This window comes from Dipodomys ordii, unplaced genomic scaffold (assembly GCF_000151885.1).
Source record: "Dipodomys ordii isolate 6190 unplaced genomic scaffold, Dord_2.0 Scaffold5, whole genome shotgun sequence".
NCBI lineage: Eukaryota > Metazoa > Chordata > Mammalia > Rodentia > Heteromyidae > Dipodomys > Dipodomys ordii.
Genome location: NW_012267221.1, coordinates 14,775,173 through 14,797,911, shown reverse-complemented (window position 1 = coordinate 14,797,911; position 22,739 = coordinate 14,775,173).

The window sequence follows — 22,739 nt, the reverse complement described above, 5'->3', positions numbered from 1 at the left end:
TAGTCAGTCTCTGTGTGTTTATGCTCCAGAATATGCCTATACATCTGCCATGTAACACTTTCATAGCAGACAATATAGCTAACATTCTAGACATATGCATATGCATTCTAGGCATTTGGGCTGTGATTGCTCTTCACTTGTACATTCTCCCAAACTCAACTCTGCTACAGTGAGATTTTCCACAGCCTGGATTTGAGTGTACTGTAATTTTGCTTACCTGTACTCTCAACGACATATCTCAATTGTTCCATAAGCTTCCATGTTTTGCACATCATTCCAAAACTGAAGTGGAGTTATATATACTATGGTCACTGGCACTATTCTCACTCTTGACCCTGAAGCTGCATTATGTCCATGTGAACCCGAGTTTCAGGCCCTGGGTCAAGGGCTGTTGCAAAGGTGCTAGGTTCAAGCACTAGTCCCACTTCAGTGGAGAGAATAAATGTGAGCTTAATCTAGTGTCAAAGGGATTCTTTAGCCATAATTTCCTTTATAGAAAAAAAAAGGGAGTAGGAGAATCCCAATAGTCTCTCTCACCCAACACCCAAGTAGTCCCTTGTTTTTGCAAGCCCCTGCACTTGAACACTAAAAAGCCCTTTAGTCTTTGCCCTCAGCTTTGATGGACCTTCATGAAAATCATAACTGCTCCCTCAGAGTCAAAATACCACACCTCAGTCATTTGGTACTGTGCCACCACTCAAAATTAAAGGTCTTTTCAGTCTATGAAACCAGTTGGTAAAGTCCAGAGGAAGTGACTTTTCCATCAATGACAGAAAGCTATGCAAGGCTGAAAGATTAAACAAACCGAAACAAAGCATGACATTATAAATTAAGCACAATTGTTAATACAAATAATAATAACAAATGCTATAACTGATGTTAAAGTAATGCAAATCTAGGATTTATAAAAAAAATTGTTCTGAACATTTTTTTTAAAGAAGCCCAGTAGCCAAACAAGAACATGGAGTCAAATCAAGGCCAACTATAAGGCCAACAAAAAGATAGTAATCATAGAAAAAGAAACAGAATCTCTTATGAAGATTATGTTGAATGAAATAAAAAATGTAATAAAGTAAGAGCAGAACAACCAACCACACTGCAGTCTGAATAAATGAATATAAAGAGGGAATTTGAAATTAGCAGTTAGGAGAAAAAAAGAGACTATTTTTTGAAAGAAGGTTTTTTTTGTTGTTGTTGTTGTTTTATTTTTTTAATCCAGACAAGTGGACTAAGAGGTGTATGATGAGAATTCTAAAGAGAACAAGTGGCAGGAAAATGACTTGAAGACATAATTGCTGAAAATTCTTGCTAGAAGCCTCTCAAAACTGGAGAGCAAAAATAATATTCAGACAAATGAAGCTCCAAAATCTCCAAACACAAAAACATGAAGTTCTTCTGCACCACACAATATAAACAGCATTCAGAAATCAATTACAAAAAATTCTGAAAGCATCAAGAGACATGATATGCCAGGGAACGTTCATAAGTTTATTGATGGGTTTCTCAGTAGAAGTCTTGTTGAATTGAAAAATAAATTGATTTAAAAAGTGTTAAGAAGGATGGGAAGGTGGCTCAGTAGTAGAGTGCTTGTTTGGCATGCATAAGGCCCTGGGTTTAATTCCTCAGCACCACATAAGCAGAAAAAGATGGAAGTGGAGCTGTGGCTAAAGTAGTAGAGCACTAGCCTTGAGCTGCAGAGCTGAAGGACAACATTGGGGCAGTGAGGGCAGAGTGTTAAGAATAGCATTGTACTCTTTATCTGACTTATGTACTCTTTATCTGACTTATGTAAGCGAAATCCCTCGGTACACCATCTTTGAAATAACAATATATAAATGGAAATAATGTAAAGAATAAAAAAGAAACAAACCTATGATCAAATAAAAAATTGCCTATCAAAACTATTCTTCAGAAATGAAGGGGAGGAAAACCACACAAACAGAAGATGGGATATACGTCATCTCTATATCTGGCTTCAAACTGCTAAGGAGTTCCTTTAAGATAAAATAAAAAGACACAAATTGGAAAGGTGAAAACATAGAAAAACATAGGAAAGTATGAGGTAACTGACACTGGTGTGTACCTACGTTATAGTATGGCACTAGTAGTGTGTAAATCACTCCTACTATAATATAAATATTAAAATCAAAAGTCCTAAAATCATGGCTATGAAAAGTTATTGTTGAATTCACAATAGAAAATATGTAGATTGGAGTGGCACTGTAGCTCAAGTGGTAGAGCGTTCGCCTCGAGCTGAAAAGCTGAAGGACAGTGCCCAGACCCAGAGTTCAAGCCCCACGACCGACAAAAAAAAAAAAAAAGATGTAGAAAATATGTAGATTGGGACACCAAGTCATAAAATATTTGAGGGAAGGGGATAAAAAGATTATTTTTGTAATAAGATGATTTATGTCAATTGCAAGCTATAGATACAGAACATTTAAAAAAAGGAAAGAAATTAAAATATACCATGGCAGAAATTCCTTAACCAAAATCAATATTCATACTTTCTCTCAAAAGGTCCTTCATGCAGAATCACTCTTAACAAGCTATTTATGTCAGCTTGTACTTTTTCTAGCATCAACAACAAAGTCTCCAAGCATCTTTACCTGGTTCCAAAGATGGTTTACATTTTAGAGAATTAATACAGTACTCCATTAGGGTAACGATTTTATCTGTTCATCCATTCAAGCTGTTATAAATAAAATATGACAAACTAGATAGATTATAAACAGCACAAATATATTTTCGCCCATGCTAAAGAACAATAATTCAAGAACAAGGCAATGCCACTTTCTGTATGTAGTGAGGGTTCACTTCCTATTTTATAGATGGCATTTTCAAACAGGTATCTTTTTTATTATTTATTTTAAATTTTATTTTTATTGTGAAAATACTGTACAGAGGGGTTACAATTACAGGCGCAAGGTAATGAGTATATTTCTTATCAAGCATTGTTGCCTCCTCCTTTGTTTTTTCTTACCATCCCTGCCCTCCCATCTCCACGACTACACTTCTCCCCTCACACCGCCAAAGTTGTAAAGTTCATTTTTCGACATAGCATCTTGGACATTTCATTGTTGCAATGGGTCCACCTGTATCCCTATTTAAACAATTTTTTTCCCTTCCCCTCCACAAAGTATATCAGCATCAAATACAGTGAAAACAGCTGTTATACCATGGGGGAGGGACATAAAAAGCAAAAAAAAAAACCTCACACTATAAATTCGTTACAAACAATAGCAAGAAAGAAAAGCCACTTAAGTCCTTATAATGGGGTTCATTTTACCTAACATCAACTTATCTGACCATTTCTGCTTGTCTCAGACATATACTAGTTATTGCAAATAAGGGAAGCTGTGGACCCTATGTTTCTTTGGGCCTGGCTTATTTCACTTAATATAATTTTTTCCAAGTCTTTCCATTTCCTAACAAATGGGGCAATGTCATTCTTGGTGGCATATATACACACAATGGAATTCTATGCCACAAACTGATATCTTACTTAGTGGAATAGGTGAGTGGTCTTTGAAAAGAATATCAATCTCATATACTAATATTCTATTCTTATGAACAAAGCCCCTTTTGAGTGTCACATCTCCTAATACTATCATCTTAATTATTCCCAAAGATTCACTACATTAAGTTCGAATCCTGAAAATTATAAATGGAAGGATATAAGGGCTCTGAAATTTTTCTTGTATTCTTCTGTCTTTTTTTAACTTTTATTTTATTGTAAAGATGTTGTACAGAGGGGTTACATTTGCATGAGTAAGACCTGCGCTGGTGGCTCACTCCTATAAGCCTAACTATTCAGGAGGCTGAGATATGAGGATCACAGTTCAAAGCCAGTCTGGGCAGGATAGTCTGGGAGACTCTTATCTCCAGTTAATCACCAGAAAATTGGAAGTGGGCTGTGGCTCAAGTGGTAGAGTGCTAGCCTTGAGCTGAAGAGCTCAGAGACAGGGCAGAGGCCCAGAGTTCAAGAACTACCACTAACAAAAAAAAAAAAAGAAAGAAAAGAAAAGAAAAATGAAAAGGGTTAACAATGGAAAACAAGAATAGACCTGTTGTTTCCATGTCTTGTAGTTCATTTCATTTAGCATCATTTTGTATGGTCATATGTACATAGTTACTCTCTGTCAGGACTAACCTGGGCATATACTAATTATTAGAAATGAGGAAAACCATAGAGCTTATATTTCTTAGAGTGCAGAGCAAATGGGCAGCAAAGATGGCACAGAGAGTAGACTGGGAAGAGCCCAATTCACCTTACATTCAGGGCATAACCAGCCCATGAAAGCTTAGGTGCATGATAGGGTGTGACCTTGACAGTGATTGGTTCCTCTTCCTCCATTGCCATGCAACCCTCCCTTTTTGGCTTTAAAAAGGGCTGCTCTCTGTTAATAAACGAGTTTTCCACCTGCTTGATTTTGCTCCCAGCTGTGTCTGATTGTCTCCCGGGTTGAGGGAGGCTGTGGAATGGGCAAGCGCGGCACCTACCTTTCCTCAGACCCCGTCTGTCTTTCGTGGGACCGACGAAGACCCAACATTAGAGTATGCTTACTTCACTTAATAAGATTTTTTCCAAGTCTTTCCATTTCCTTACGAAAGGGGTAATGTCATTCTTTGCGATAGAAGCATAAAATTCCATTGTGTAAATATATCACATTTTCTTAATCAATTCATCCATTGAGGGGCAGCTGGGTTGGCTCCATAACTTAGCTATGGTAAATAATGCTTCAATGAACATAGTTGTGCTGGTAACATTAATGTGGCCTACTTTGAGATCCCATTTGAATAAATGCCCAGCAGTGGGATTGTTGGATCATAGGGGAGTTCTAGGTTTACTCATTTGAGGAACCTCCCTACTGCCTTCCAGAGTGGTTGAACCAGCTTAAATTCCCACGAACAATGTAGTAATGTTCCCTTTTGGCCACATGCCTGCCAGCATCTCTTATTACTTGTTTTCTAACTGGGGTGAGGTGGAATCCCCATGTGGTTTTATTTGCTTTTCTTTTATGATCAGTGACACTGAGCATAATGTCATATGTCTATTGCCCATTCTTATTTCCTCTCCAGAGAAGTCTCTTTAATTCTTTAGCCCAATTATTAATGGGGTGGATGTTTTGCTGGAGATTTGTTATTAGAGGGTTAATTTTTTGAGCTATGAGTGTATTTTTTCTTTTTTTATTAATAAGTTTTTTATTGTGAAAATACTGTACAGAGGGATTACAATTACATGAGCAAGGTAATGAGTGCATTTATTACCAAGCATTATTGCCTCTTCCTTTGTTTCCCCTTACCATCCCTACCTTCCCATTTCCCCCTGCCCCTACACCCCCGCCCGGACCAAAGTTGTAAAGTTCGTTTTTGGACATAAGGTCTTGTACATCTCATTGTTGCAATGGGTCCACCTGAATCCCTATTTAAACAATTTTTTCCTTTCCCCTGCCCAAATTATACCAACATCAAATACAGTGAAAACAGAGGTTATACCACAGGGGAGGGACATAAAAAGCAACAAGGAAATCATCTTATAAATATGTTTGAAACAATAGCAAGAAAGAAAACTATTTGAGTCCTTATCTTGGGGCTCATTTAGCCTAACATAAACTTATCTGATCTTTTCTGCTTGTCTCAGACATATACTAGTTATTGCAAATAAGGGAAACCATGGGACCTATGTTTCTTTGGGCCTGGCTTACTTCACTTAATAGAATTTTTCAAGTCTTTCCATTTCCTAACAAATGGGGCAATGTCATTCTTTCTGATGGACGCAAAGAATTCCATTGTGTATATATACCACATTTTCTTGATCTACTGAGGGTCATCTGGGTTGGTTCCATATCTTAGCTATGGTAAATAATGCTGCAATAAACATAGTCGTGCTGGTAGCTTTAGTGTGGCCTTGTTTGTAAACATTTGGGTAAATGCCCAAAAGTGGGATTGCTGGGTCATAGGGGAGCTCTATGTGGAGTCTTTTGAGGAACCTCCATACTACTTTCCAAAGTGGTTGAACAAGTTTACATTCCCACCAACAATGAAGTAAGGTTCCCTTCTGTCCACATCCCCTCCAGCATCTGTTGTTGTTAGAGTTCTTGATTCTTGCCATTCTAACTGGAGTGAGGTGGTATCTCAATGTTGTTTTGATTTGCATTTCTTTTATGGCTAGGGAGGTTGAATATTTCTTCATGTGTCTATTGGCCATCCTTCTTTCCTCTTCAGAGAAGTTTCTCTTTAAGTCTTTAGCCCAATTATTTATTGGGCAGTTGTTTCTTTGAGGATTTGTTGTTGGGGGATTTAATTTTTTGAGTTCCAGATATATTTTAACCAAAGAAGTGAATGACCTCTATGATGAAAACTTTAAAAACCTGAAAAAGGAAATCAAAACAGAACTTAGAAAGTGGAAAAATCTCCCATGCTCCTGGATTGGAAGGATCAACATCGTGAAAATGGCAATACTTCCCAAGGCTATCTACAAATCAATGTGATACCTATCAAGATTACAACCTCATTCTTCAAGGAAATAGAAGAGGCAATCCAAAAATTCATAGGGAACAATAAAATACCCTGAGTAGTAAAAATGATCCTTAACAGGAAGAACAGTGCTGGAGAAATATCAATACCAAATTTCAAACAAATTTCAAACTCTACTACAAAGCCAGAGTAATCAAAACAGCTTGGTACTGGCACAAGAACAGACCTCAGGACCAATGGAATAGAATTGAAAACACAGAAATGAACCCACAGACCACTAGCCACCTAATCTTCGATAAGGGAGCTAAAAAATTAGAATGGAAGAAAGACAGCCTTTTCAGTAAATGGTGCTGGCAAAACTGGTTAATCACTTGCAGAAAACTAAAGCTAGATGATTATGTATCACCCTGCACCAGAATCAATTCCAAATGGATCAAAGATCTAGGAGTTAAAGCAAACACCCTGAAAATATTACAAGATGGAAAAGGAGAAACCCTAGATCTACTTGGCACAGGCCAAATTTTCTTAATAGAGACCCAGAAACACAACAAATCAAAGAAAGGTTGGACAAATGGGATTGCATGAAAATGCAGAGCTTCTGTATGGCAAAGGACATAGCTAGCAAGATCAATAGCAAGCCCACTGGTTGGGAGAAGATCTTCACTAGCTATACAACGGACAAGGGTCTCATATTTTGGTATATTTTTGATATGAGACTCTTGTCTGTTGTTTAGCTAGTGAAGATCTCCCAATCTGTCGGCTTTCTATTTATCTCGCTATCTAGGTCCTTTGCCATGCAGAAGCTCTTTCTTTGATTTGTTGTGTTTCTGGATCTTTATTTAGGAAGTTTCAGCCTGTGCCAAGGAGCCCTAGCTGAAATATTTTCAGTGTCTCTGCTTTTACCTCAAGGTCTTTGATCCATTTGTAGTTCATTTCTATGCAGGGTGATAGATAAGGATCTAACTTCAATTTTCTATGTGTGTATAACCAATTCTTCCAATACCATTTGTTGAACAGGCTGTCTTTTTCCCATTTAATAATTTTGGCTCTTTTATCAAAGATTAGGTGGCCATAGGTCTGTAGGATCATGTCTGAGTCTTCAATTCTGTTCTATTGGTCCTCAGACCTGTTCATATGCCAGTACCAAGCTCGTTTTATAAATACAGCTTTATAATAGAGTTTAAAGTTTGGTATAGATATTCCTTCAGCACTGTTCTTCCTGCTGAGAATTGTTTTGGTATTTGGGATCTTCTATTTTCCCATGAGAATTTTTGATTGCTTCTTCTATTTCATTAAAGAATGTTGTTGGGATGTTGATAGGTATGGAATTGAATTTGTAGATAGCTTTGGGCAGTATTGCCATTTTCATGATGTGAATTCTCCCAATCTAGGAGCATGGGAAGTTTATCCACTTCTGTAAATCTGCTTTAATTTCCTTTTTTAAAGTTTTTTTTTAAATTTTCATTATAGAAGTCCTTGGCCTCTTTTTATTCGTAGGTAGCTTAGGTTTTAGAGGCTATTACAAAAGGAGTTGCTTTTTTTAAAAAAATTTCAGCCTCACTTTTTTTATTGTTGGCATACAGAAAAGCTACCAGTTTTTGTGGGTTAATTTTATGCTCTGCTACTTTGCCAAAGTTTTTGATCAGCTTAACTAATTTGGGGGAGGAGTCTTTAGGGTTCTCTAATTGCAGGATCACGTCATCTGCAAAGAGGGAGAGTTTTACTTCTTTCCCTATTTGGATTCTTTTTATGCTTGTCTCTTGCCTTATTGCTCTGGCTAGGAATTCCAATACAATATTGAAGAGGAGTGGAGAGAGCGGTCATCCTTGTCTCATTTCTGATTTTAGATGAAATGGTTTTAACTTTTCACCATTAAGTGTAATGCTGGCTGTAGGTCATATATGGCCTTTATTTTATTGGAGAACATTCCATGAATTCCTAGTTGTGTTGGATCTTGTCTGAGATGATCATGTGCTTTTTGTCCCTGCTCCTATTGATGTACTGAATTACATTTATTGACTTGCATATATTGAACCTGCTTTGCATCCCTGGAATGAATCCTGTTTGGTCATAGTGTATGACTTTTTTGATTAGATGTTGTAGTCAGTTGGCCAGAATTTTATTGAGGAGTTTTGCATCAATGTTCATTAAAGAGATGGGTTTATAGATCTCTTTCTTTGATGGGTCCCTATCAGGTTTTGGGATGAAGGGTATGCTGGTCTCATAGAACGAATTTGGTAGTGATCTTTTGCTTTCAATTTCATTGAAGAGAGGGCCCTGAAATTTAATGACACTATGGAAATTTGGGTAGGGATTTCATGGCCCATAATTCAACCAAGTAGTTTATATTGTTGCTTCATTCTCACAGACAGATACTACAGAAAATGTTAACCTACAGATGCCACTGGGAAAAGACAAAAATAATTTAAAGTTTATCACTACCCAAAGAGTCAGTTTTGATAGAGCGTTGTCCAGTACAAGAAACAAAACTAAAACCATTTTATTATATTGCACTAGCACCTACTATTCATATTGAAAGCAAATTTATTGTAGCCTAAATTTCCAGGTTTCAGTGAAATTCCAAAGTATGTCCTCCTTCTCTCTCCCCTTGCATTTTAGTAGTATTAGAGAAAGTTTATTGGGATGCAAGGTCTTTATCTTCTAAGTGTGAGAAAAGGGACCCCATATTTACTACAAGTTCATAATAATAACAAGAGGTCCTTCATAGTAACAAGTTGTGCATATTAATGCAAGTTTATCAAGGAACTGGAACTAATACATATGTTTAGTGGTAACATGGCTTCTTCTCATCAAGGTCAATTATAATCTAAGTCAAAAACTAATAATTCCATCTGATATAGCAGTGCTGATTTAGATCATGTTACATTACTGTCAAAGGAAGCTCAATAGCACACAAGATTTAACTAAGGTCCAGCAACTTATGAAATAATTCACAAATCTAAAAGTTACTGATTAATCACAAAGCCATAATGGTGCCATTATGAATAAGGAAAGATTATTGTATTAATTTCTACTATTACTGAGATGACACAATTGCTTATGTGAATGACCTGACCATGAATTTAAGACAGCTAGCAAAACCAAAAATTCTCCTAATTAAGAATTATGAACATATTTCAAACTAATAAAGAAAACTAAGGAGTGTCATCAAGACCATAAATAGTTCAGAACTTAAATAGAACATGGAAAAAGAAACTAGTGCAAATTTTAAAAAGCAAGAATATTAGACATTTTAGAAAGCAAGCTAAAACAAAAACTCAGTGGATGAGTTCAGGGTCAAAAATCAGTGATTACTAGGAAGGATCAGTGAACTTAACCATCAAAACAATACAAAATTGCCCAAATTGAACAACAAAGAAAATTGACTGAAAAAAATAGTGACAAAACATGGGAAGATAACCAGAGTTCTTTGTTTTTATCATCACAATTCCAAGATGGGTGAAAATGAGGGTAGATAAAAGTGTTCTAAGTGGTAGCAGCTGAAAAATGACATGGGAAAAATCTTTAGTTTCAAGAACTGAGCAGATAAACTCAATAAAACCAATACCAAGACATATCTTCAACAATCTTCAGAAAGTAAAGATGAAGACAAATCTTGAAAGAAGCTAGAGAAATTCTTACATGGAAATAAATTATTGTAAATCATATGGAAATAAATTCTTATATGGAAATAAACTATCTTGTTTTATTTATATTATTTTATATGGAAATATGATTATCATGCCAATAGAACTGTATAAAACAAAATTTTGAGGGAGTTGTCAAAATTTTTCAGGTCTTAAAGAAAAAATGTAAACTCGGAATTTTATATGTACTAGCAATTTCCTATGGAAATGAACTGAAAATTGTCTTATATAATGAGAGCATCTACCCTAAATAAAAAGTAATTTCTCTAAAAAGAAAGGAAATAATAAATTGATAAATGATTGAATAACAGAAATAAAGTGCATATATTTCTTATTTTTGTTGACTGTACTATACTCTTTTAGATTATTTATTATTATTCAGCTTTGCTTATAACACCAGTAATGTAGTTTCATTAAATATAAATGAACAAAGTATGTGAATTAGAACACAGACTTGAATAAAATCTCCTTGAAAAGAAATGGAAGGATCTTGAAAATTTATATTAACTGAAGTGAGTCATAGAGAGACAAAGGTTACATGTTTTCTTTCATATGTGGAAGCTAGAATATATAAGTAAGTACTTTGTGTAGAATGCAAGTATATACAAATATATTAACTGAAATGTGGTAGGCAGAGGGAGAACTGTATTTCTTAGCAAGGTGATATCAAAGGTCAACAAAATGAACAGGAAGTGGGTACTTGAAAGGGGTAGGTAGGGTTAAGGAGATAGTGGGTAGATAAATGAATATAAGCTTGGATAATGCAGACAAACATTCAATGCATATCCTACAAAATTAAGGAAAGTGAGGGAAAATGGATTAGGAGGGATGGGTGAGAATATTTAAAGGGGTGACATTGATCAAGATACATTGTATTCATAAACTGCTTTGTTGAATGGTAATTCTTTTACACAGCTACTTAAAGATAATAAAAATAAATAAATAAATAAAATATAACCAAACTATGTAGGCTAAAAATAATATCATTTAAAATATGATGTACAGTTACCTTAAAACTAAAAGAAAAAATAAGTAAAACATAAGAGAAAGATGTAGCACACAAATAGAAATCAAAGTAAATAGGAATAGCTGCAATATCAAGTAATACAGTAAATTTTAGAGCAAGAAAAATATCTGGGATAGACAGAGATTAAATAAAACAAAAGGTTCATAATATTTCTAAATGTCAGTTCACCAAACAATCCAGGCTTCAGTATGTCTAAAGCAAAAATGATAAAACTTAAGGGAGAATAAACCAATTCAAAATTACAGTTGAAAATTTAAATATTCCTCTCTCAATGAATAGAAAAATGTGGAATAAATTCAAGGACAGTACCAACATGTTTTCATTACTGTAGCCCTGTAGAAGTTTGAAGTCTAGAATTGTTATACCTCCAGGAATATTTATTTTTTGCCTGGGATTGTTTTAAGGCATTCAAATATTAAAGAAGTTATATGCTATGTAGAGAACCTTTAGGTTTCTGAACACATATATCTTTGTATACATAGTATAGATCTATCTATCTATCTATCTATTTATCTATCTATCTATCATAACAATGAAAGCTATGAATATGAAAAAAGCATTTCTGTTCATAGCAGGAACAGAACAGAATTTTTAGGATTGAATTTAATAACAGGAGCCCAACACTTATGTACAAGAAATTACAGTGCTTCTGACAGAAATTTGGGAGACCTGAAGAAATCAGGGATGAACTACACTGATAAATCAAAAGTAATAATATTTTCCAGATAATTGTTCCCAAATGGATCTCTGAATTCATTGCAATTCCGACTGTCAACAAACTTTTTTGTTTCTGAAGCTGTTCCTAAAACATGAATACAAAATCACTCTACTTGCCTGAAACAAAAAACAAATTAAAAGCAAGGGACAGGAGCTCAAGAAGTAGATCACCTGCCTCTTGAAGCTCCAAGTTTAATTCTTAGTACCACAAAACAAAGCCAAACAAATCAATTGAATGCATACATGGAAATATAACGAAATGCATTTGTACAAATAATATGTGCTAATAAAAATGTAAAAAATTATACATAAATACATGTTCCAAGTATAACAAAGAAGCCTCTTTTGTGCAATAAATTTATGCTAATAAACTATTTTGGGGACTGAGTTATTTCACTTAATATGGTTTTTTCCAAGTCTTTCCATTTCCTAACAAATGGGGCAATGTCGTTCTTTCTGATGGAAGCATTTTGTGTGTGTGTGTGTGTGTGTGTGTGTGTGTGCATAACATTTTCTTGGTTTCCCTTATTTGCAGTAACTAGTATACATATCGAATAATCTTGTCAGATGAGCTGAAAAGCTCAAAAGCCATGTACAAATGACCATATAAGATGATGCTAAGTAAAATGAACCCCAACATATGGACACAAGAGGTCTATCTTTATTGTTATTGTTTTAAATGTGCCATGTGATTTTATTAGTTTTTGTTGTTTCCTTTGTATGTATGTTCTCCCCCTATGGTATATCCCCCATTGTCACTGTACTTGATTTTGATTCCCTGCATTCCATGTATATATGTAAATATACATATACATATACATGTCTAATCTGGGGAGGGGAAGGGGAATAACAAAATGCTGAAACAAGGGCACGGGATGACCCATTGCAACAAGGATACCCACAGGACAGTATATTGGAAATGAACTTTACAACATCGGCCATGGAGGGGAGGGAGGGAAGAAGTGGGGAAGGTGTGGTAGGGAAGGGATAGTGGGACAGGGATAGGGGTAACAATGATCGACAAGTAATGTACTCATTGCCTTACCCATGTAACTGTAACCCCTCGGTCCAGCATCTTTACAATAAAATAAAAAAATCCAAAAAAATAAAACATCTATAAAAATTATAAAACATTTATAAAAAAAGATTTATAAAAAATCTAAAGAAGCACATCATTATGCTCTGTAAAAGGAACTAGATGCACATGTCTGTATTTTATATATTTTCAATTTTGAAATATCTAGAAAAGGAATAGTTATATAGAGAGAGAATTCACATTTGGTTATCTAGGACTCAGATGTGAGAGCAGAATCTGTTAAGGGGCTGCAGGGAACTTTTCTTATAGACAGAAACATTCTAAAGCTTGATGTTTGTGATGCTTGTACAATAATAAATCCATAATATTCACAGTAAAAATTATTAGAAAATCATTTTTATTTAATGGCCACAACCCATTGATTCTATCATTTTCAAGAACATAGTTACCTAACATTTACTGTGTTTTTCCTGCTGCTCCTATAGCTCTTTGAACAGGTGAATACGCAGATGTAAAGCTATCTTTATCAGGAAACATTTGTTTCTTGCCCATCTGCGCACAGGTATGTTAAATATGCGATTTATTCACTTTGTTTTTTACATGCTTGAAGGGTAAGAAAATGTGATAGTAGAACTTTTTCTTTCCATATTCTAAAATTCTAAATTAGAAAAAGACCTCATCAATGCTGCAGTTCTAGCAGAGCAAGACTGAGACCATATCAACGAGAGGAAATGCTGAAATCTAAGAGACTGTCTTAAGTGTTACCAGATCACAATGGCTCAATAGCTATGAGCATATGGCCATATAAAATGATGTTTATCAAAATGAATTCCAAGATGGAAACAAGAGGTTTTTATGATGTATACTTTGCAGTTCTTCCTTTTTTGCCATTGGTTGATTCCCTTTTGTCATTTTAAAAATTTTATTTCTGGACCCTTTGTTTTGTATGTAAGTTTATCTGATTTGTGGAGGGGAAGGGGAATCAGAGAAACCATGGGCCAAGGATGAACCAATTCAACAGGGATACTCACTAGACATTATGTGGGAAATGAACTTTACAACTTGGGGAGAGAGGGGTTGGAAAGGAAAAAGTGGGAGAAAATGAGGAAGTGGGTAAAACTGTTCAAGAAGAAATGTACTCACTACCCTACTTAAGTAACTGTAACCCTTCTGTACATAACCTTTAAAATAAAATTTAAATTAAAAAAACTTTGTTTTCTGATCTTTGATATCCACCTCCGTTTTTTTTCTCTTGGAGGTAGGACAGGGCATCACAGAAGACTCTTCCATTGCATTGATTGTCAGCTAAAATTGTCAAACACAGGTGGCCTTTACCCTCTAAAATCATGTATTTAAAAAATACATAAATTCTTTTTATATATGTAATTTAAACAATAAATATATGATTTTAATATTGAATCTAGTTTTCAAGTTATGATTTATGTTTTCAGTTTTCATGAAAATATAATGGACAGGAACACAAAAATTAAGTTATTTTACATCACATTGATCTTGATTCTCTTTTATAGTTCCAAGAGTTTCTTGATAAGTTATAGAGAAGAACAAGTAATATCCTAAGGTATTACCTGGAGAATTTAATTTTAGTCTTCCTTTCATTTTTTCATTAGTTTTGTTAATTTTAATGTTATTTTTAGTTTTAAAGAAAGTCAATCAGATTTAACAGCACTTGCCAAATTCTTATATATTTATACTAATGGTGCAAGTCTTGATTTGCTGAATCACATAGAGGAAGAGGGGCAAAAGAAATCCTTTTGGGACAGAAGAAGAAAAATTAATTCTGTCATCACACCTGGTAAACGAAGAAATGGCAAATAGTATTATGAAATAAAGTATTGTCCTAAAGTAAATTGTATTCTAATAGGTTTAAGCAGCTTTAGAAATGAAATGAATGTATATATAGGGAGAGAGAGAGAGAAAGAAAGAGAGAGAGAGAGAGAGAGAATTTAGAAAACATACAGCTCATTTTGTCTCCATTTCTCCAATGGTGAAATGTAAAGAGATGTAAAGAAAGAAATGTGTGTTGTGGAGTTACAGAAATCTCAGTTGGCATCAAAACCAAAAAAGCAAGGAAGTATAAATAAAAAATTATAGATTAATTAATCCTTAAATATATTTGAAAAGGAATGCACTGCAGTGGGATGCAGAAAGTTATTTATACTTTGCTGATACAATGCTGCCTCTGCTTAAAGTTAAAAAAGAGACCAAAACACAAAATAAAAATGCCTCATACTTACAAGGAATGCTTTTCAGTCCTTGTTAATTCAAAATTGTTGCATTTCTTTGAGGATTAGATCACATATCAGACAAGAGTCCTTCTATACTCTATTTCTTTTCCCCTCTCCTTTCTGCTCTGTGGATGATAAAGGATGCCAAATCAATAGCTCTGTAGAAGAAGTAGATATAACATTCCCAGAGACATTGGAGACAGGGAATAGAAGCAACAATTCATTTTTTCTGTCTCAGTTTAGATTGTATTTATACCACCTGCTATGCCTGTGGGAATGGAATCTCTACTAGTGTCTTTAGACACAAACTTTCTCTTAGTGACTTTCCTTTTTCTATTCAGTGTGATAGGATTTTTTTTTTCTGAGAGAAGTAGCCTATGGCACTTGGCTGAAGAGATGAGACTTCAATGAGATATAGGAGACAAAGAGTGACAAATTAAAATGACAAGGCTGTCTTATAAGATTGTGATCTAGTGAAATGAAGTATTTCTGGCCCAGTCAATGTAGACAGCATTATGCTATGTGGTAATAGATTGTAAGACCTGAGCAGCCTGTATATGTCTTCGAGATAACTGAATTTGTCACTATCAACACTTTTCCAAATTGTGTCTTTCCTGGCTTTTGAGAACATGAGTATGAACAAAGGTTTTCCTGTAACTCAAATACTTAGGGACAGAGTTTTTCTTAAAATAAAGCTGCTTTTATAAAAGTTTGATAATATATTAGTTATTGGTATAAAATTAAGAGAAGCCTTGAAATGCACAATGAACAGCTCCTGAAGAGATAGTGAACTTCTGCACTGTGTTTTACTGCATGTCTTGTTGCATGTGTTTCCTTATAACTGAGGTAGTTGTACAATCTCTCTTGAATTTCAGTCTTACCTCAGGGACATCTCCACCAGGAATTAACATTGAGACTCCAAATACATCTTGTACTAAGTAAAATTTAGAGACATCCTTAAAATTCAGTGGAAATGAGATTGTAAATTACCAAGCAAACCTTTAATTTGTTCAGTGTTGATTTAAGCATTTGGTAGCAAATGGTCAAGGAAAAGAGCAGGAGGAAACCTGAGTCATCTCTAGCATTTCCCATACTCTTCATGTAACTTGGTAAGTAAGCAAGTGCTATAACTACTTCTTCACATTGTTTTTTCTACTGTCCCCTGCTTTATGTCTGGCCCCTATTTAAATCCTCTCCTGATAATTTTGTCCATTTGCATTAGTATGCTGAGGAATTAAAGCTAAATGTAGTAGGTTAGATTTGGTTGTGTATCTTTGAAATATTCTAAGATATCATAAGATTCAAGCCATGAAAAATTGATACTGCAATAAGGTAGTGACTGCTCTTTAAGTGGATGGCCAGGTATATTTCTTCCTTTAGGACTATTCAGAGGTCTTTCTGCGGGTCATAGGTTTCTTCTATTATTTCTTGTTTCTTGTTGCAATTAATATGCAAAACAGAGGCTAGCATGCAGCTTTTAAGGTTGAGTGATGGTAGTAGTGATGACAGATTATTATATTTTTATCCTCAATGCCATGTTTAATTTCCTTAATTACACTGTTTTTTTCATATATAGCATGAGAAATACTTTGGATGATTTCTATTTTTCCAAAACAAAATACTAAGATCTAGATAATATGTTAAAAATATTGCATGAATTAAGTATGTCAAACTTGAAAGTTTCTGAAGTCTATACTCCCATAAATTAAACTCTGTTACATACTCACCCATAGTTATAAGATGATTTCTTTGTTGCTTTGTATGTACCTCCCCCAGGGTATAAGCCTTGCTTTCACTGTATTTGATGTTGATATAATTTGTGGAGGGGAAAGGAAAAAGCAAGCTGTTTAAATAGGGTTACAGGTGGACCCATTACAACAATGAGATGTACCAAGATGTTATGTCGAAAAATGAACTTTACAACTTTAGCGGGGTGGGGGGGGAATCGTAGGGGGATTTGGGGGTGGGGGTAGAGAGGGGAAGGGATAGTATGGGGAAACAAAGGAGGAGGCAACAATGCTTGATAAGAAATGTACTCATTATCTTGCCCATGTAATTGTAACCCCTCTGTATGATATTTTCATAATAATAAAAAAAAGAAACTAAATGTAGTATAATAATAAAGAAGTGGATTTGGGTAGCCCTTTGGATACAAACTGGCTTGAAAAGGAAGTATAATTCAAAAACACAAAGAAAAAGTTAAAGTTGACTTATTCTTAGGATAAAAGAGTCCCTTTGGAATAGTAAGAGAAAAACAAAGGAGGGGGTAACAATGCTTGACAAGAAATGTACTTATTACCTCACTCATGTAACTGTAACCCCTCTGTACATTATCTTTACAATAAAATACATTTAAAAAATCAATAGCTACTATTTCAAAACTAACAAAAAAAGAGTCCATTTGGGGAACTAGTAAAGTTCTGAAATCATTTTCACAATAAGAAGAAAAAGAAATTACCTCTTATAAACCCCATTCTAAATCCACTTAAGATGTACATTACTTTCCTGTTTATTTTCCCCTACAGTTTGTTAAATTAGAAGAAAAGAAAGAGTGAATCATAATACATCACAAAGCATTTTCTTTTTCAAGAAAAAAGTTCAAGAACCAACTGTGGATTACCTTCCAGGGACATACTAGTAAAAATCAATAAATAGAATCTGTCTTTGGTAAAGTTAGTCTTTCTAAATTATGAATTGTTCAATAAATAATCTTTTCTCCACAACCAATTGTGGAGCATCAAAGATGCTGTATGAATGAGCTCAGTGATGGTCATCATAGCTGGATTGAATTTAAGATGAGTAAATAATTTCAATAAGCTGGATTAATTATGTTGGATGTGCAAGCATTTCATTTGCTGAAATTGTGTACAATAACTTGTTCAAGAAGTGCTGGTGCATAATTGCCAGAGTCAGAGAATGGAAAAGAGGAAATGCAGAGAGTCCATTATGTTCATGTTAACAGTCTAACTAAGCTAATTAACTGCTATTTGAATTTTCACACCTCAATTTTATGATCTTTCTTGCCTCAAACCTCAAAAGCAACAAACAAACAAAATTAAAGCATTTGCAAGAGAATAGTACTAAATATACTGCAAAATAACCCTCTTTTGAAAGTTCTCTACTCTTATTTTTTTCACCTTCGCATGTGTTTATACAGATTAACATTAATTTTCATACATACTTCTCTCAATGCAAACTAATCAGATATGTTCATATAAATAAAATAATAAAAATTTCACAGTTATCAACTTTAAAAAATTCTAATGTGTGAATGAATACTGTGACTTTAGTAGTGAGATGACAGATTCTATAAAAGCTTATAAAATCCACAAATTGAAACCTTTTAGATAATTGAATAATAGATCAAATCAAATCTCAATACCCAGTTATCCATATGTTTGTCACAACACAGTTTAAATATCTAAAAGTCTCCTGAGTTTCTATCTGGATTGGAATACATTAAAATGTCAATTACAATCAGTATTAATTTATCTGCACACTTTCACGGACTGGTATCTGGTTATGTATAGTTGATTTAAAGAAAATACATATAAAAGAAACATTTTTATGCTTATTGAAACAGAAAATAATCAACAGCCAACAAAACTCAAAAACCAAAATATTATATTAAACTATGAAATTTAAAGTATTTGACTTCTCTGGTCTTACCTTAATGGTTATATAAGATAGTCTATTAATATTTTATCTTTGCATGGTTAAAATTCATCAGAAATCCACAGTATTTGATTTTTTTGTCTTACATTAGTGTTTATAATATACCATAATCTGAATTCACCTTGGTATGGTAATAATTGTTCATTTCCTATACATTCCCATTAATGATGATACTGATATATTGAAAGAACTACCAAACCTAAAATTTGACATTTCTTATTAAAGTTATAAAAAGAAAAAACCCATAATGCCAATGGTACCGTAGAAACTTGAAAAGCATATGCTATAGTACATCTTGATCTTCAAATAACTTGTCTTCTAAGTTGTTGTAATCACCTAATATTCATTGAAGGTAAAGTTATTCTCATAGATTATCATATTATTTTCTACTAGAGATATTTTGAAATTACTTAACATTAGTTTTAAAAATACGTAATTTTATTGTGTTTCACATTAATGTTCAATTGTCTTTATAAGAAGGGAAGTCTTTTTTGTTTAATTACCTTTATAAGAAGAGACGTCTTTACAGCAGTAACATTTTATGTCTTGATGGATATGTTTACATTAAAATTATAGACTAATCATACCATATGCAAGATATTACCAAATCATACTTTTACATTTGTTTCTTTGTAGTTTCTGAAGTACTTTACAAACTTGTAAATTAAAAAAAAATCTACTAATGGATAGTTTTCATATATTGATTAATAAAATGCATTGTTTCTTGCTGAGTTTTCAACTGTGATTTATGAAAACATTGACCGCAGAATAAATAATCAATTAAAATAGAAAGAGACTATCAAATCATGAAATATGTTCTAAGATGTGAATCTGCTCTTAGTCACTGCCACATTCAAGAACTGAGAACTTTGAAAATGATCAGAGCCTAATTATTGTACTGCTCTCTCGCTTTCATGCTCATTGGTGTTCAAGTTGTCTGGCTAATTTCTACAGAGGACTTCTGACTGTGACATGGCACTGACATTCAGCAGGACACATTTCCTTATAGGTCTATGGCTGTTTGTGCAATTGATGAAAATACATAGCAATTAATCAAAGGTCATACATTCACTACTATGTGGATTTATTTGTTTTGTTTTATTCAAGCGTAATGGTAACTTGCTCTTATATTATTTGTTCAAAGTGAGGCCCACGTGATGAAATTTGGAAGGATGAAAGAAAATAATTTGTTCCAAGTGTCTGCACTTTCCTCCATTCCTTGGAGGAGGGTGATGATGAGATTCTTAGTGTTTTCAGGATAGAAAGACTTAAAGATTACACTTTCTTTTTGCTGCAGTACTAAAAGAATAAATCTAGCCATCAGTGTCAATGTTATGAACTCAGATTCGTCTTGTTTTTTATTAGGAACTGGAGGGATTTTTTTTTTAATTGTGAAAATACCGTATAGAGGGGTTACAATTACATGGGCAAGATAATGAGTACATTTCTTATCAAGCATTGTTGCCTCCTCCTTTGTTTCCCCTTCCCATCCCTTCCCATCTACCCCACCCCCAGGCCAAAGTATTTGGAGGGATTTTTAAAAATGTCATTATTAACGCAAAATTTCTCCAAGAATTATGAGCACTATAGAGCTAGGAAATTCTCACATATTTTGGAAGAAACTGTAAGGGCTAAAAAGAAAATGTTCTTTCTACTACTTACTTAAGGTACTGGGTAGCACCATCTTGTCCTTCTTAGTCTTGAAGTCACAATCTAAGGTAACACAATATTTTAGATATATTTATTTTAAAAATGAAAATGGGAAAGTGACCAAAAATAGAAAGGAAAATACTTTTTAGAGTTTTGGATTACTAACCTCTACATCTGATTTTACTTTTTACCAAACATATTATTTGCCTACACATATTTGCTCTTCAATTGTTAACTCTTTGGTTAATGTTAGAATAGAAGGCTCTATGCTCCAAAACTTGGACAAGAAGTAGGCTTAAATTATAATGAATAAAATAAAATAGAAGAAAAAATTGTAAATAGCCTGAAAGTAAGACTACCCAAGACTTCCACGCATATGTTCAACACACTATTATGATTAAAGAGTAAAAATTTTTTTCCCCGCCAAAATTAAATAGAACATTTTTTTAATAAAAAGATAAGAAGTAAATAAGAAAATATATAGGTTGACCATTGTTACTAATAAAGGAAAAAGAACTCAGAGTTTCAATACTCTATGTTAGGTAATATGCTATATTTCACATGTAATAACCTGCGAAATATTTTATGTAAATATCTCCACCATATGACCACGCAATTCCACAATTCAACCTGTGCATAGTTACTCCAAACAAATTTTTGCTTAAGTTCATAAGTACATATACAATTCTGCTTCTATCAACAGTGAAGGAAGAAAGCAGTTGAAGGGTACATCACAAGGGAGATGTGTGAATATACATGTGAATGCACATGTTTATTCAATAATGGACTAAATAATAATAATGGACTAAAGTACAAAGAGAGTGGTATGGAAACAAGTATTTTTTTAATGTATTGTGTGCAGTTCTTTCTTTTTTTCTTTTTTTATTGACAGGCAATTTTTTTAAATTGTAAAAATAGAATACAGAGAGGTTACAGTTACATGAGTAAGATAATGAGTACATTTCCTCTAGAGCATTGTTACCTCCTCATTTCTTTTTTCCCTACAGTCCCTTCCCTCCCTGTCTCCCCAACTCCCCTCCCCCATCAAGTTGTAAAGTTCACTTTCTACAAAGTGTCTTGTATGTCTCACTGTTACAATGGGTCAACCTGTATCCTTGTTTCAGCATTTTGTTATTTCCTTTTTTTTCTTATGTTTATTTTCCTTTTGTTTATCCGCTGGTGTCACTGTTTTTGATTTTGGTACCTTGTGTCTTGTATATATGTCTATTTGATTTGTGGAGGGGAAGGGGAATAACAAATGGTGAGAGAAAGGATGAAGGGTGAACTAATGCAAGAGTGATACTCACAAAACACTATGTTGGAAATGAACTTTACAACTTTGGGGGGAGGAGAGTTTGGGGGGGAGCGAAAGTAGAAGAAAAAGACAATAAATATACTCATTACCTTACCTATGCAACTCCTCTGTACATGACCTTTAAAATAAAATGAAATGTTATTTATAAAAAGAGAAAGAGCAAAATAAAATTTAGGGCTGAGTGAAAAAAGAGCAGGCACACAAAACTCCGAATTCAAGAATATGTACATACGTACAAAACTCACATTATATCCAAAGCAATTTTCTTTGTGGGTAGGGAGTATTGGAATTTGAACTCAGCATTTCTTGGTTACCAGGCAAGTGTTCTGCCATAAGTCCATGTCTATAGCCCCTTTAAAATTTGTTAGTTTTGAGATAGGGTCGTACCTTTTGCTCAGGTAGATGGCAATCCAACTAGTTTAGGCTTTCCAGATCATTCCATACCTGGAATGACAGGTATGGGACACCACACCCAGCTCCTTTTATTGAGATAAAGCCCCTTGGGTTTTTCTACTTCAGCAGATGCGGAACCACAATCCTCCTCATCCATCCTACAGAGTACATAGAATTATAGGTGTTAGAGGCACTGGCCTCACAATTCAAAAAAAAAATAAGGATTCTTCCATTATCAAACAAGATTACTTTCATCTTGGAGTGCATGCCTATTCCAAAGAAGAAAGGAAAAGAAAGATGGGAACAATGAACAAACAAAACTAAGCAAAATGGAGTTCAACATGAAGAGACAGAAGATGATAATGTGTCAGGAAATGAGAAACTGTTCTTTGCATCTGAGTTTGTAAAAGGGAATATAAATGAAGGATAAAAACAAAAGAAAGGGAAATAAAATATGGAAGAAATATGAAGAGGGGCAATTAAAGAAACCTGCTAATCCTTTTCTGAAAAAATTGTTAAAGACTGTTATGTAAGAAAAGATTTTAAGGCAAAA